The following is a 17,924-nucleotide window of genomic DNA, read 5'->3' as shown; positions in this document are numbered from 1 at the left end:
CTCCTGGCCGTAAACTCCTTAATCTTCATGAAAATGGTGTTTAATGTTGTTAAAATAAATCACATGTGATTACTAGGATTATTCTAAGACCTTACATGAGTTTTATGGGACATTTGAGGGGTGTTATGGAGTTTACGGCCCATGAGACCCTCCTCATGGTGGTAAACTCTTATGTAGGGTCATACAAAGTGTTTCAAGGTCTAAAACTTGCATAGAAGGGCTTCTAAAATTCATCTAAAGGCTTTAGGGGTGTTTAGTTTGCATTCTAACACCAAAAGTTTTGGAGTTTACGGCCCAAGAACAAGCCTTGGCCGTAAACTCTTATAAATCCCAAAAACGATGTGTTTTAGGCCCTTAAAGTATTTTTGGTTGGTCCCTTGATTTATTCCAAAGCTTTTGGTGGTGTTGGATGGCTTTCTAACACCTTAGAATTGGATTTATGTCACATTTTGGGGAGTTTACGGCCTAAGCACTCTCATTGTCCATAAACTCACATAAGTCCCATAAAATTCATGTTTCAAGTGTCCAAATGCTAAAACCAAGGTCCTATAATTCATATCTAAGCCATAGAAGTGATTTGGAAGGGTTTAAGGGCATGAAAACCCTAATTATATGAGTTTGCGGCCCAAGAATGTTCCTTGGCCATAAACTCCTTCAAATGGCTCAAAATCTATGTTTTAAATGTTTAGAGTCCAAATCTTGAAGTCCCATAGCCATATCTAAAGTCCAATTGAGTCTAGGAGGGAGTTTAAGGGCTTAAAACCCCATTTAATGGAGTTTACGGCCCAAGCTTGTTCCTTGGCCGTAAACTCATGTTCTTGATCCTAAAACTCAATTAATTCATCAATTTGAAGGCTAAAGGTGTTGAATAACATGCTAGGGAGGTTACCTTAAAGATTTGAAGCCTTAAACTTGAGATTTGGACCTTAATTCTAGCTTGAGGAGAGAGGTTGTAAGAGTTTAGTGAGAAACTTGCCAAAAGGCTTCAAATGAAGTCTTAAACACGTTTATATAGTGTTTAGGTTTTGGACACGGTGGAATTCTACCCGATACCGGCGTTAAACGGGGTTTTTGGTCGTACCCGATTAAGTTACCGTAACCCGATACGGTAATATCTAGAAATATTCCGATCACTAAAGTTGAGTGTTAAAATGATTTTTAAATGTATTAAGACACCCATTAAGTCATTTTAAATGTGTACTAGATAATTACTTAATTAAATGGAAGATCGGAAATCGAAATCGGAACGACGATCGGTTGCGCGAATTGTACTACGAAAGAGTACAATAAATGATATGGAAATTTCAGGTTGTTACATTATCCCCCCGTTAAAGGGAATTTCGTCCCGAAATTCAAGGTTTAGAACATAAGACAAGATACAAATCATGGATAAGAAAAGAGTTGTGGATACTTCTGTTTCATTGAATCTTCCCGTTCCCAAGTGAATTCTGGTCCCCGCTTGGCATTCCAGCGAACCTTCACTAACGGGATGCGACTTTGTTTTGTACGTTTGACTTCTCGATCCATGATTTCGATCGGTTCCTCCACAAAGTTGAGGTTTTCATTGATCTCGATCTCATCTAAGGGAATTGTTAGGGTTTCATCGGATAGGCACTTTTTGAGATTTGAAACATGGAAGACAGGATGATTGTTGCTGAGTTCGTGAGGTAATTAAAGTTTATAGGCAACTAGACCGATCCTGGAAAGGATCTCAAAGGATCCAATGTACCTTGGATTAAGTTTCCTACGCTTACCAAAGCGTACAGTGCCTTTCCAGGGCGAGACTTTTAACTGGACACGGTCTCCAACCTGGAATTCTAGTGGTTTCCGACGATTATCAGCGTAACTCTTTTGACGATCACGTGAGGCTTTCAGTCGGTTACGGATTTGAATGATCTTTTCGGTGGTTTCGCGGATGATTTCAGGACCCGTGAGAGCACTGTCGGGGACTCGACTCTTGGCTAACTGTGTATCCCCCACCTCGGCCCAGCATAGAGGGGATCTGCACTTACGACCGTATAGGGCTTCGAACGGAGCAGCCCTAATGCTGGTGTGGTAACTGTTGTTGTACGAGAACTCGATCAAGGATAGATGTGTATCCCACGACTTTCCAAAGTCAATGGCACATGCCCGAAGCATGTCCTCCAGGGTTTGGATTGTTCTCTCACTCTGTCCATCGGTCTGAGGATGATACGCCGTGCTCATCTCTAGTTTGGTTCCAAGGGCTTTCTAAAGGGATTGCCAGAATCTGGAGGTAAACCTACTATCTCGATCGGAGATAATGGATACAGGTACACCATGAAGACGTACTACCTCCTGGATGTAGATTCGCGCGAGTTTCTCCATCTTGTATGATTCTTTAATTGGGATGAAGTGAGCGGATTTTGACAAACGATTGACAATTACCCAAATGGTATCATACCCACTAGAACACTTGGGTAGTTTGGTGATGAAGTCCATGGTAATCATCTCCCATTTCCACTCGGGGATTTCGGGTTGTTGGAGTAGACCTGAAGGTTTCTGATGTTCGACTTTAACTTTGGCGCAAGTCAGACACTTGCCCACGAATGTAGCTATCTCAGCTTTCATGTTTGGCCACCAGTATGGTTTCTTGAGATCCAGGTACATCTTGTCCGAACCCGGGTGAACAGAGTATTTGGTTCTGTGTGCTTCCTCCATGACTATTTCCCGGAATCCTCCGGATTTGGGAATCCAGATTCGATTCATGAAACAGTGAACTCTGTCACCTCTGATCTCAAGTTTCTTTTCCATCCCTCTCAAGGTTTCATCTGACACGTTCTCGGGTTTGAGGGCTGTATATTGAGCTTCTCGGATTTGCATGGGTAAGTTGGAATGGATGGTCATCGTCTGGTTCCTTACTTTGTGGTCTGCATTATCCTTTCGGCTAAGGGCATCTGCTACCACATTGGCCTTGCCGGGGTGGTAACGGATTTCACACTCATAATCACTGAGTAATTCTACCCATCGTCGTTGCCTCATGTTTAAGTCTTTTTGATTAAAGATGTGTTGCAAACTCTTGTGATCAGTGAAGATCGTGCACTTGGTTCCGTAGAGATAATGTCTCCAAATCTTCAATGCGAAGATTACTGCTCCTAGTTCCAAGTCATGTGTGGTATAGTTGACCTCGTGTGCTTTCAGCTGTCTAGAGGCATAGACAATCACCTTTCCTCTTTGCATAAGCACACAGCCTAAACCTTGATTAGACGCATCGCAGTAGACACCGAAGTCCTCTGTCCCTTCGGGCAGAGACAGGACAGGCGCACTGCATAAGGCTTTCTTTAATGTTTGGAATGTGGTTTCTTGTTTATCACTCCAACAAAAGGGTACACCTTTCTGTGTTAGAGTGGTTAAAGGTTTGGCGATTTTGGAAAAGTTCTGAATGAATCGTCGATAGTAGCCGGCGAGACCCAAGAATTGACGAATTTTTGTGGGTGTTTTCGGTGCCGACCAATTCTCTATCGCTTTAATCTTGGAAGGATCTACATGAATACCCTTCTTGCTTACTACGTGACCGAGGAAAGTTACCTTCCGTATCCAGAATTCACATTTGGAAAATTTCGCATATAGCTTTTCGGACCTAAGGGTTTCCAACATTAGCCTCAAGTGTTGCTTGTGGTCTTCTTCACTTCGGGAGTAGACGAGAATGTCATCAATGAACACGATAACAAATTTGTCTAAGAAGGTACGACACACCCGGTTCATCAGGTCCATGAACACAGCTAGTGCATTTGTTAGACCGAAGGGCATCACTACAAATTCGTAGTGTCCATACCGAGTCCTAAAAGCTGTCTTGGAAATATCTTTCTCCTGGACTCGTAACTGATGGTACCCTGACCGAAGGTCTATTTTAGAAAAGTAGCTGGCTCCCTGGAGTTGATCGAAGAGGTCGTCTATTCTTGGAAGAGGATATCGGTTCTTAACAGTTAACTTGTTCAGTTCACGATAATCGATACACATCCGAAAGGATCCATCTTTCTTCTTAACAAACAGAATCGGAGCTCCCCAGGGTGAGCAACTCGGTCTAATGAATCCTTTACTGAGCAACTCATTGAGTTGACTGGATAACTCTTGCATTTCTGCCAGAGCTAAGCGATATGGATATTTTGCTTTGGGAGTAGCTCCAGGACTCAGGTCAATATGGAACTCGACCTGACGTTCGGGAGGAATTCCTGGGAGTTCTTCGGGAAACACATCGGGAAAGTTACAGACTTTGGGGATGCTCGCGAGGTCTCTAATTCCTTGTTTCTCGTTGATCACATGAGCTAAGAATGCAACACACTCCTTTCGAAGGAGCTTTCGAGCTTTGATGCAAGAAATGATATGAAGGTTGGAACTGGGTTTATCCCCATAGATTACGAGAGTTTGACCTGAAGGAAGATTGAGACGGATAGCTTTTTCGTAACAAAGAATGTCAGCATGATTGGGACTTAACCAATCCATGCCAATGATAACATCAAAGCTCTTAATGGAAACGGGCATAAGATCTATAGGAAATGAGTGATCATTTAAGGTAAGCGTACAACCTATGAATACATCGTTAGCGCTTTCTTTCTCACCGTTAGCCATCTCGACGGTAAACGTTTCGGTTAGTGGTTGAGGATTTGGTTTTAGATTATGTTTGAATGCATGACTAACAAAACTCCTTTCAGCACCTGAATCGAAAAGAATACTAGCATATGAGTTGTCGAGAAGGAACGTACCCGAAACAACAGTGGGATCAGCAACTGCTTCCTCCAGTCCCATGGTTAGAACCCTTCCAGTGTTATCGGCAGTTGACTTCTTAAGACAGTTCCTTTTAAAATGCCCAACTTCCCCACAGTTGTAGCAGGCTTGACTAACACCTGCTCCCGATGATTGGTTGGCTGATTGGGTAGGAGTTCTGCAGTATCGAACTGTGTGCCCTTTGTTACCACAGTTGGTGCAAGACAACTCTCGACAGGGACCGGGATGGTGATGGTATTTACACTTGTCACACAGAGGGAGGTTACCAGCATATTTACTGGTAGGAGTTGAGGCTGTGGATCCCATGGCAGAAACAGCAACAACAGGAGTAGTAGTAGCAGCATGGACTGCTACTGTCTGTTGTTTCTTGGATGATCCTTGAGAAGATTGACCCTTCTTCTTCTTCCAGAATTTCCTCTTTTCACCACTCCTTTGAGTCGGCTCAGAAGTGGTAGTGATTTCCTTAACATCGTCGCTGTGATCAATCAGAATTTGTGCTATGGTCTTGGCACTATCGTAGGTATTCGGACGAGCAGCCAAAACGTGACTCTTTATTGGTTGAGATAATCCCCAAACGAACCTTTCGATCTTTTTGTTTTCAGGAGTGACTAATCCCGGGTAGAGAAGTGCAAGATCATCAAATCGGGAAGTATATGCAGCAATGTCGGAACCTTTCATCTTCAGGTTCCAGAGCTCGTGCTCTAATTTCTGCATTTCAGCACGGGGGCAGTACTCGGCAATGAGAAGTTCTTTCATGGCCTCCCAGCCCATGGCATTGGCTATGGGTAAGGTCAGAGATTTGACTCGGCCATTCCACCAACTCAAGGCTTTATCCACAAAAGTACAGGCTGCGAATTTGACTTTATCGGACTCCGCACAAGCACAGATTTCAAAGATGGACTCAATTTTCTCGAACCATCGAGATAAGGAAATGACACCTCCAGCGCCATTAAAAGATGTTGGTTTCGCATTCATGAAATCCTTGTAGGATCCCCCTCTTTGGTGTCCCTAGCTACCCTCAGGGTTTTGAGATTGAGTACCACCACCTGAACCACCAGGGTTCATTTGTGACATAGCTGCCACCATTGTGGCGGTCATCATTGTCTGGAGCGATGTTAGATCGAACTGGGGAGGAGGTGGCGGCGAAGAAGGATTGTCGTTGTTCTTTGAGTTGGGTCTCTTTCGGGGAGGCATCTTGATCTAATAAGATCAAGGAAAAGAGGATGGTAAGTCCTCTACATTGAATTGATAGCTATGACAGTTATATGATTCGAGTAAGCGATAAAGCAGGAAAGAGTTATCGAACAGATAATTTATCGCTAAGAGTAATCACAGAAAACTACTCGAATGAGGATTACTACAGAGGGTTGGAATCGAGAAATACTCCCATAGTATTTCATGAATTGTTTGCGACAATGATTCGATGTTGGGATATTAGGGTAAGTTTTAGGCATGCCACATACCACAGTCACTCCCAAGCACATGTTGGCCGTGTCTCGAATGAATATAGTTGGCCAGGCTATATTGACCCAAGACACGACTACATAACTGCCCAGGTTTAACCGTAGTACACAACACCCATTTACTTATGTTCTGTTCTACTTGTGGTTACGGATGACGACGGTTCGGTATACTTGTATATTTTTGAAAATACTTGTAGTTTGAAGATACTTTTAATTCAGAGCACTTAGGCCCTTTATTGTTTATAGTTTTATACCATGTAAGGTTTGGTATACTTCATTCACTATGAACAAGGGCTCTGATACCAATCTGTCACACCCCGAAAACCGAAGGCGGAAAACATTTCTGAGGTTGATTACCACGTTGAGTATCAAATCCAATGTACATAGTAAGTAAAGTAAAGCAACCATTACATTACATAATAAAATTTTTACAGTTGTTTCAAAAGTAAAGCTTGTACAGTTGTGATACATAGTATATATAGACAAAATGTAACGGGCCTTCATGTACACCGTCTTCAAGCAAAAGGATCTTCGGGTACCTGTTCTAACGCTGACCTGAGAACACAAGCGGTTTGAAAATCAGCATAAAGCTGGTGAGTTCATAAGCGGTTTTTGTTTTTATGAAAATGTATCGGTTCCCTTTCTGTATCTGAAATGTTATGTTCACCAAGAAAATCCCGTATTTTCTTAACGTTGGTTATTGTTTCACAAATGTAAGGTATAGTAAGTTTGTACACTGAAAATATGTTTATTCATGTGAAAATGTATAGTTGGTTATCTGACTGGTTGAACTGTTCTGTTTACTTATCATGTGTTACAAGGAAAGTCCCATACTTTCCTTATTGTATGTTGCAAATTGTAAAAGATGTAATGTTATGCAGTTTGTTACTCTTTCTAGTTATGTAAATGTTACCCAGGAAAGCCCCATGCTTTCCTGCATGTAGGTATCTAATGTAAACGATGTTAAATATGTAAAAGATGTAATCGTGATTAGGTTCTATGTTTTCCCCAGGAAAGTCCCATACCTTCCTGAATGTTGGTTACAGTAAGTCAAAGATGTAAACGATGTATAAAGTAATCCATTATTACTGTAAGTAAATCTCTGTTATCCTAATTGCGAGTTCCATAACCATACAATAGACTGAAACCTGTGGCAATAAGTAGTCCACATGTGGCAATAAGTCATCCACATACTTATGACTTTCGTCACCCTTGAACCATCTTGGTTCGGCTGTAGCTAACAGCCAGGTGTGGGGTAGTCAGCCCCGTATAGATCTATACACTCAAGTCACGCTCTCTAAATACCATAGATTCTGGTTATGGGTATAGTCCTCCACTCGCGTAACCTGGGTGGAGTGTTCTCCGAGGACGTGTCTCCAATCATACAGGAATAACAAATTTACTAGTAATAATATGATAGTCCTCCACTCGTATATGTGTGGGGAGTGTTACCGAGGACAAAACAGTGTACAGGTATTATGTTCAAATGTTTTAATGTTGTTCTTTTAACTGATATAATGTGGAAAACCATTTGTGAAATTCATGTAAAACATACTAGTTTAAAGACTTATTTCACAGATATATGTTACGTGATCTGTATGTTCGATCTGTTATCAGTTGTAATATCAGTTAAAAGCATAAGAATATGAAACACACATTTGAAAACATGTTTTGAGTACAAGAATTCCCTTGTACTTTGCTTGTGTCCCCCCCCCCCCCAGAAAACAGTGGAAAACAGTGAAAAAGCGTAGGGGTATGAACTCACCGGACTCGGAAACGTGTCGGTTTTGAATGCTAGACGTTGGTTCGGGGTTTGATTACTCGCGATGATCCTATGTAAAATGATATAATGTCCATATATATACAATTAGAGATACATTCACTAATCATATGGGACATTACACTCCAATGAGGTTAAACACCTCAAAACGAGTGTTCGGAGTGACCCGGGTGACATCTTCGGACTTGTAATGGCACTAGGGACTTGGGACTTGAGTTTACTCTCCATAAGTAAACATTTAAATGAGTTTACAAACATAAAACACACTCACACATGAGTTTACGGCCGTAAACTCATGTTGGTGTGGTTTTGATGATCTAAGGCCTTAAATGGACATAGGGGTTGCTAGAATGGATTATCTAAATTGCCTTGGAACACTTGGAATGAGTTTAAATCATCAAAATGATTATTTTATGGGAGTTTACGGCCCAGTATAGGCTCCTGTCCGTAAACTCCTTAATCTTCATGAAAATGGTGTTTAATGTTGTGAAAATAAATCACATGTGATTACTAGGATTATTCCAAGACCTTACATGAGTTTTATGGGACATTTGAGGGGTGTTATGGAGTTTACGGCCCATGAGACCCTCCTCATGGCCGTAAACTCTTATGTAGGGTCATACAAAGTGTTTCAAGGTCTAAAACTTGCATAGAAGGGCTTCTAAAATTCATCTAAAGGCTTTAGGGGTGTTTAGTTTGCATTCTAACACCAAAAGTTTTGGAGTTTACGGCCCAAGAACAAGCCTTGGCCGTAAACTCTTATAAATCCCACAAATGATGTGTTTTCAGCACTTAAAGTATTTTTGGTTGGTCCCTTGATTTATTCCAAAGCTTTTGGTGGTGTTGGATGGCTTTCTAACACCTTAGAATTGGATTTATGTCACATTTTGGGGAGTTTACGGCCTAAGCACTCTCATTGGCCGTAAACTCACATAAGTCCCATAAAATTCATGTTTCAAGTGTCCAAATGCTAAAATCAAGGTCCTATAATTCATATCTAAGCCATAGAAGTGATTTGGAAGGGTTTAAGGGCATGAAAACCCTAATTATATGAGTTTACGGCCCAAGAATGTTCCTTGGCCGTAAACTCCTTCAAATGGCTCAAAATCTATGTTTTAAATGTTTAGAGTCCAAATCTTGAAGTCCCATAGCCATATCTAAAGTCCAATTGAGTCTAGGAGAGAGTTTAAGGGCTTAAAACCCCATTTAATGGAGTTTACGGCCCAAGCTTGTTCCTTGGCCGTAAACTCATGTTCTTGATCCTAAAACTCAATTAATTCATCAATTTGAAGGCTAAAGGTGTTGATTAACATGCTAGGGAGGTTACCTTAAAGATTTGAAGCCTTAAACTTGAGATTTGGACCTTAATTCTAGCTTGAGGAGAGAGGTTGTAAGAGTTTAGTGAGAAACTTGCCAAAAGGATTCAAATGAAGTCTTAAACACGTTTATATAGTGTCTAAATTTTGGACACGGTGGAATTCTACCCGATACCGGCATTAGACGGGGTTTTTGGTCGTACCCGATTAAGTTACCGTAACCCGATACGGTAATATCTAGAAATATTCCGATCACTAAAGTTGAGTGTTAAAATGATTTTTAAATGTATTAAGACACCCATTAAGTCATTTTAAATGTGTACTAAATAATGACTTAATTAAACGGAAGATCGGAAGTCGAAATCGGAACGACAATCGGTTGCGCGAATTGTACTACGAAAGAGTACAATAAATGATATGGAAATTTCGGGTTGTTACACCAAGCTTCTCACCTTGGGGACCAGCGGTATTGTTCGTAAAGAAGAAGGATGGATCTTTACACATGTGCATTGATTACCAGGAACTTAACAAACTTACTATCAAGAACCGATACCAGCTACCACGCATTGACGAATTCTTCGACCAACTCCAAGGAGCGAGTTATTTCTCAAAGATCGACATAATATCCGTGTTTGACCAACAACGAGTCCTGGAAGGAGATGATGCCAAAACAGCTTTTCAAACTCGTTATTGTCACTTCGAGTTTGTAATGATTCCCTATGGATTAACAAACACACCGGCGGTGTTCATGGACTTAATGAACCGAGTGTGTCATTCATTCATGGAAAAATTTGTGATCGTGTTCATCGACGATATAGTCATTTATTCGAAGAATAAAGAGGAACATAGTTAAAACGTCCGAGAAGTCTCGGAAACGCTAAGAAAAGAGAAGCTATACGCAGAATTCTCCAAGTGTGAGTTTTGGATTCGGAAGGTAGATTTCCTAGGTCACGTGGTTAGCAAAGACGGAATGCACGTGGAACCTTCCAAAATCAAAGCAATCAAGAACTGGCCAGCTCCAAGATCCCCAATGGAAATTCGAAAATTCTTTGGCCTTGCTGGCTATTACCGTAGAATTATACAAAACTTCTCGAACATTGCTAAACCACTCACCACCCTGACACAGAAGGGTGTAACTTTCAATTGGGAAGGAAAACAAGACACTGCATTCCAAACACTTAAGCAAGCACTATGCAGCGCACCTATATTTTCCTTGCCAGAAGGAACAGAAGACTTTGTGGTCTACTATGATGCATCTAATCAAGATCTTGGATGCGTACTAATGCAACGAGGTAAGGTCATCGCTTATGCCTCAAGACAACTCAAGATGCATGAATTCAACTACACTACCCACGATCTTGAATTAGGAGTAGTCGTTTTTGCGCTAAAGATCTAGAGACACTATTTTTATGGCACGAAATGCAAAATCTTCACTGATCACAAGAGCCTTCAACACATCCTTAACCAAAAAGAACTCAACATGAGGCAGAGACGATGCGTTGAAATACTGAATGACTACGAATGCGAGATTCGGTATCACCCAGGAAAACCGAATGTAGTAGTTGATGCCCTTAGTTGGATATAATACTCAGCTCGCCGAGTGAAATCCTTAACCATGACGATCCATTTACATCTGTCCACATAAATCAATGAAGCTCAGTGGGAAGCCTTGAAAACAAAGAATGTGGCAGGTGAAGCCCTAAGAGGAATGGACAAGAATCTTGAAGTCAAGGGTGATAGAGTTCGTTACTTCATGTATCGGATCTGGACACCGAGGTTTGGTGGATTCAGAGATGTGGTCATGAAAGAGGTTCATAAGACTCGATGCTTTGTGCATCTAGGTTCGGACACGATGTATATGAACCTCAAGAAACTGTATTGGTGGCCGAACATGAAAGCAGAGATCGCTACCTCTGTGGGCAAGTGTCTGACTTGCGCCAATGTTAAGGTAGAGTACTAAAAGCCATCAGGATTGCTTCAACAATGTCAAATACCCGAGTGGAAGTGGGAACAGATAACATTGAGCTTCATAACCAAATTACCTAAGACAACAGGTGGGCTAGACACCATCTGGGTAATCGTAGATAGATTAACAAAAGTCGCATAATTCCTGCCAATAAAAGAAACTGACAAGATGGAGAAACTAGCTCGAACCTACATCCAAGAGATTGTGGGACTACATGGTGTAGCAATATCCATTATCTTCTATAGAGATAGTAGGTTTACCTTGCGATTCTGGCAATCGTTACAAAAATCTCTAGGAACGAGGCTCGACATGAGTACTGCTTACCACCCACAAACCGACGGTCAAAGTGAGAGGACCATACAAACCTTGGAAGATATGCTAAGAGCTTGTGTAATTGATTTTGGTAAAGCGTGGGATACCCATTGACCACTAGTCGAATTTTCATACAACAATAGCTATCACTCCATCATTAAAGTTGCTCCATTTGAATACCTCTACGGACGGAAGTGCAGATCACCACTGCGCTGGACCGAAGTGGGTGAGACACAACTAGCCAAGGGACAAGTACCCGACAACACTCTAACTGGCCCAGAAAACATAAGAGAGACAACCGACAAGATTGTACAAATTCGGGAACGAATAAAGGCTTCAAGAGACAGACAAAAGAGTTATGCGGACAAAAGACGGAAGCCCTTGGAATTTCAGGTCGGGGACCGAGTGCTATTAAAGGCATCGCCCTGGAAAGGGTTGATACGTTTCGGAAAACGTGGGATACTAATCCCAAGGTATATCATACCATTCGAGATCCTTGCAAGGATCGGCCCGGTAGCCTGCAAACTTCGTCTACCATAGGAACTCAATAACGTACACCCTACCTTTCATGTGTCAAACTTGAAAAAATGTTTGTCCGATGAGACCCTCGTCGTCCCTCTAGACAAAATCAAAATCAACGAGAGTCTCCACTTTATAGAAGAACCAATTGAAATCATGGATAGGGAAATTAAAAGAACAAAACATGTTCACATACCCATCGTGAAGGTCCGATGGAATGCAAAGCGAGGACATGAATACACCCGGGAATGCGAAGATCAGATGAAACACAAGTACCCACATCTTTTTACCTAATCTAGAAGTATTTTACTGAGATTAAATTTCGGGACAAAATTTCCTATAACGGGGGGATGATGTGACAACCTGATATTTCAATTCTATGTAATGACCTAAAAAGCCAAGTAGTGTAACCAATTTTGAAAATAATGAAATTAACTTTGAAAATAAAATGTACAAAAGTCTCTATTTGGTTACCTACTATGTTAGATATCAATAAAACCGCGAGTGTACATAAAAAGAACGTCCAAATCTGACATCGTATGAGGAAGTTATGATTTTTCCAAGTTCGGTATAGCAGTAGACAACTAAAAACTCAAAACGGAGACCGAGCGACTTTTGGCCGGAATGACCTAAATGAGAATCGAAGTTCTCGACAATTGTATTTCAACGGTAAAAAGAATGGCAAAAACATACATCCGGTAAAGAAGTTATGGATTTCTAATGAACTTTTCCTACCCCGACCTTTTAAAAATAAATAATAAACATACTTTCAAAATTTGCCGACGGAGTCCAAACAAAAGTTGTAGAACGTAGTCACACCTATGCGTGGATGTAAAGAACGTTGAAAACGGAGTTCGTATGAAGAAGATATGAGTTTTTGAAGTTTACTAAATAATTAAAATATAAATTTAAATAAAATTTCGGTATTATCCAAGTTACGCCCAGCGTACTCGATGACTAGGCCTCGGAACGTCCACGTCGCCCCTCTACTCCCCTATGTCTTGTCCCGTCCGAAGCAGTCGAGGATGCGGTCACGCATGACGCATTCGTACGCCCATCATACCGAGGCGGTTCCCAGCCCCTATAAAACGGATGCGAGGTTTCCGGGTAAATTGCTCATTTTCTCTCCTCTTTCTTGCATTTTTACTTCGTTTTACATGCAAGTAATATCCCGAAGCCCCGGTTTCCATACCTAAGCCCCGAAGGAAGTTTACACTCCCGAGATTCCTGAGAATCCCGAGAAAATCCGCTTTCTCAAGTCAAAGTTCTACTCGGTTTTCATCTCACCTTCTTCGACCTATCAAGTGAGTTTGTACCCCTATAAACTACGCTTATAAATGCTTTTTATACACTTTTAAAGGGGGGGGGGGGGAATGCAAGTAAACACACGATTATTATCGTGTTTAACCTAATGTTTCAATATATAAACTTTTTATCTAGTAATCATATGTGATTCATAACTACTACATGAGAACTTTCGTATGCAATATATATTCTCGATAACATCTTGTCTTTTGGAAATAAAACGTATTTATATATATATATATATATATATATACATACACGAATCAAACACTTTATTTATTTATACTTTAAGTATATGTGATCATTTATGTCACTTTACAAGTTATACTTTACATAACAAGTGAGCATTACACTAGGGTTTACTACATGAACAAAACACACACTTTCAAAAACTATAATAGGTAAAGTTTACGAGAAAATCATGAACGTTTACATACTAGAACCACTATATCAAAGAGATATTTTCATACACAAGAACAAATGGGCATTTTCATACGTAAATCTGTTTTATACTAAGTTTTGTGAGACATATCACGTACTTTTGAGTATGCATTTGAAGTGCTATATTGTATACCATAATCCCTTGTAAGGGGAGCATGATACTTGTGTATAGATCTATACGGGATTTACAATCCCACACCTAAGTTGTTAGCTACAGCTAGGCCGACAAGCCTGTGGTGACAAACATCATAACTTTCCAACGCCTGAAGAACGTTGTTATAAGCATCCTGGTCAAATAGTATGGTTATAAGACTCACATGGAGCATTAAAAACACATTGATTTACAGGGTTTTTTAAATGCCTTAACGATTTATACATAAACCTATTATTTTCAGCTTGAAAAGAACTATGGCATCACGGTTTTTTACTAAACTACCATACACTATAGTAGAAAATATGGGATTTTCTAGGAACTTTTAAACATGTACAGACCATTTTCATTCTATTTGATATAAACATTGTCACTAAATACTTATGAACTCACCAGCTTAAATGTACAGACCTACTCTTAAACATGTACAGACCTACTCTTTTCAAAACCACTTGTATTTGTCAGGGATACAGTAATACAGGTAAACTACAGCTTTTAAAGAAGGGACGTTGCAGCGTTAGTTGTATTACTTTCTTTAAACAATGTAAACTTTTAAATTATATATATGATGGTTGTATTACTTTCTTTACTATGTATTCAATTGTTGTGATACTACATGAAGTCATCCGCCCTCGAGCGATTCTGCCATTCTAGTTTGGGGGTGTGACAACCATACATAATACATTAAATGTTAACTATAAGTTTCTTGTGTGGAAACTTAAAATTGTTTACTTATCTTTACTAAATTTATTAGATGTATCTTATATCCCTATTTCTTGCATAGATAACATGGCTAGATTTCATCTACCGGGAGACCCGTACTTTCCCAACCAAGGAAACGATGGTTGTATTGAACTAGAAGATGACCCTATGATTCCAATAGAAGAAGACTTCGAAGAAGATTTTCCAGAAGATTCTAACTCAAAATCAGAAGTCAATAACCCACCTCAAATTGAAAAATCACTATTCAATTTTACATTATCGCTTTACATGTTATTGCCTATGGTAGACTTCTATATAAACAGCTTTTAGGATACGTGTTGAACTAATGTAATTAGTTCAAAGACATTTGATATATTATTACTATTGATGTCTTACTATCTTTCTATTTTTATGTCTTGAACCCGAGGTATAGAACTATCAATGAAGCACCGTCACCAGCTCCATCACCACCTCCACAATTTTACACTGCTATGTTTCAAGTAGCGGTCATTGTAGCCGTGGCAAACGCTATGTCACATATAAACACAACCGGTGCCAGTGGATTTGGGGTTGGTGTTGATCCCTCCAATCATGGTGAAAGACATACTAAAAGGACTTCACCAATGGCAAACGTAGAACCTTTAATAGGATTAGGGTACTCCAAAGATGGGGAATGACGGAGAACCTCGCTTCTGTAGGACCCCGATCCAACACATTACATCAACCACCGATGGTAATACAATTCAAATATGCCATGTATGTGGTGAAACATGACATTTCAAGAGAGATTGTCTAACAGAGAGGAATGATGGGGGAGAAGGAGGAGTTTAAATAGAGAACATAACGAATCAACGAAAACCTACTAAGATTTTAGGTACGTTTTCAATTAACAATAGTCAAGTATTGAATTCTCATAAAAGTTTTTGCAATTAAAAATCAAAACCATAAATTTCCATTTGTTCAAATAAAGCATATCATTCATATAAAAACTAATAATACCTCCAAGTGAGCTATGATGGCTTAGTGTAACGTTAGAATCACATATAGTTAAGATTTTGCAGGCCTAGAGTGAGTGATTCCGCCTTATTTCCTGTTTCTTATTTGATTGTGAATTTAGAGCAGAGTTACTCAGTCGTTTGTCTTCTTAATCTTAACTATATATGATTTGTATATACAAACCGACTATAGATACACTTGGTATAGATCATATTACGAGATTTCATCAGAATTTATCAAAGTACTCTCATTAGTCATTCTAGTTAAATATAGTACAAATATTTAAGGTAGTAATAATAAGGATAAAACAGAAAACACTAAAGACATAAACATAGAATATACTATTACTATAAAAATCATTCCTTCCAAATCAATTTCTCACCCATTTCCGTGAAAAGTTCTAACATCGTCATTCAACATTGATCGACTTGGTTCTTACCATTCCAATTTTTCCAAAGCTACGAAAAGATCCTTCGCGTTAACCGACTGTCTAACAAAGTCCATTCAATCAACAAATGACAAAATTGACACAAAACTTTGTATCGTATCTCGCTTTAAAACTCACAACTACTCATGTGAGGGAGACCGCGTCTTTCTAATACACTCAGTAAACCATAAACTTGAAGCGAACAAACCCACACATTCTCCCATCTTATGTACATCTTACCATCCACAAATGACAAACAGAGTAAGAGAACGATTCAAACGTTAGAAGACATGTTGCGCGCATGTGTGATCGACATTGGTAAAGCATAGGATACCCAATTACCACTAGTGGATTTCTCATACAAAAATAGTTACCATACTAGCATTAAAGTTGCTCCATTCGAAGCCCTCTTCAGTTGCAAGTGCAGATCACCTATTTGCTTGCCTGAAGTTGGTGATATGCAATTAGCTAGAGGTCAAGTTCAAGACAATACTCTCACTAGCTCGGAGATCATTTCTCACACTCCCAAACCGAAACGGTTGAAACGTTCAAGGGTAGATGACGTCATATGTAGTATCACGACAATTATATCATAGTAAGCAAAGTAAACACAACCATTACATTGAGTATTTATAATAAGGTATTTACATCTGCTTGATTCACATTTATATATACATCAAAAGTAGAAAAATATCAAGACATGACTCTATATGCTCCGTCTTCTCAAAAGTGTGTTGAGGTACCTGTCTACTGATTTCCTAAGAATACAAGTGCTTTTGAAAATAGTATCATAATTTAAGCTGGTGAGTTCGTAAGCATGTGTCTGTAATGAAAACCTATTAACGAATCAGTAAAAATGTTTATATGTTTCCAAGAAAATCAAATATTTTCTAACGTATGAATTTGTTACAATGATCTAAAAGTACGAAAACCCTAGCTATCATTAGTATGTATTGAATGTTCTGTTCGAAAACCCTGGTTACCACTAGTATGTAGAGTAGTGTAATTTAATAAAATAAAACCATCTATTTTATCCCTTGGAGTCCTCCATTATAATGTATAGTAGTTCTATTAATTAAAATAAAACTAATGAAGAATGAAATTTGGTAAACAAAATTTTACTTTAAACTATTGTGAGTCGTATAACAATGCTTGATATTACCTAGTGACCTTTACATCAATTTTCAAGTGTCGGATATATGACATTTATCAGCTCAGGCATGCCTGCCTAACTGTAACTAGCGGTTTAGGTGTGGGATTGTCAGTCTCGAATGGATCTGTTCACAAGTATCACTCTCCCCCTCTAGTAGACTCTGGTTATACTATGATAGGACTTAGCTAAATACCCCGAAGAGTACAATTTGAAGCAGTGTCTCACAATCCTGTATAATCTAGTTTATGTTTAGTGTTATATTCTTTTGTATTTAAATCTGAATGTATGTCATGTACACTAAAAACAATTATACTTACATAATTATTTAGTAATGTACTCTTATTATCCGAAAGGTAGTAATGTATATCATAAACTAAGTATGGCATAGTTTATATGGCTGTAAATGTAAAACTGTGTTTTGAAATCCCAAACTATAGCTATTATAGTTTTGTATGTATATTATGTACTTGGTTTGTGTATTTGTCTGAAAACTATGTAGTTTTGCTTATAAGTTGAAAACATCCCTTATGCTCAGCATCTTACAAAAGGGATAAAACATCTAAATATTTTATACAAATGTGGAAACTGTATGGTTATAATAATTACATCAGTTTTAAGTGTGTCGAAATCTTTTTGTATAAATTCAAAAA

This window comes from Lactuca saligna, chromosome 2 (genome assembly GCF_052625555.1).
Source record: "Lactuca saligna cultivar CGN05327 chromosome 2, ASM5262555v1, whole genome shotgun sequence".
In the NCBI taxonomy this organism is placed as follows: Eukaryota; Viridiplantae; Streptophyta; class Magnoliopsida; order Asterales; family Asteraceae; genus Lactuca; species Lactuca saligna.
This window is presented reverse-complemented; position numbering follows the sequence as displayed.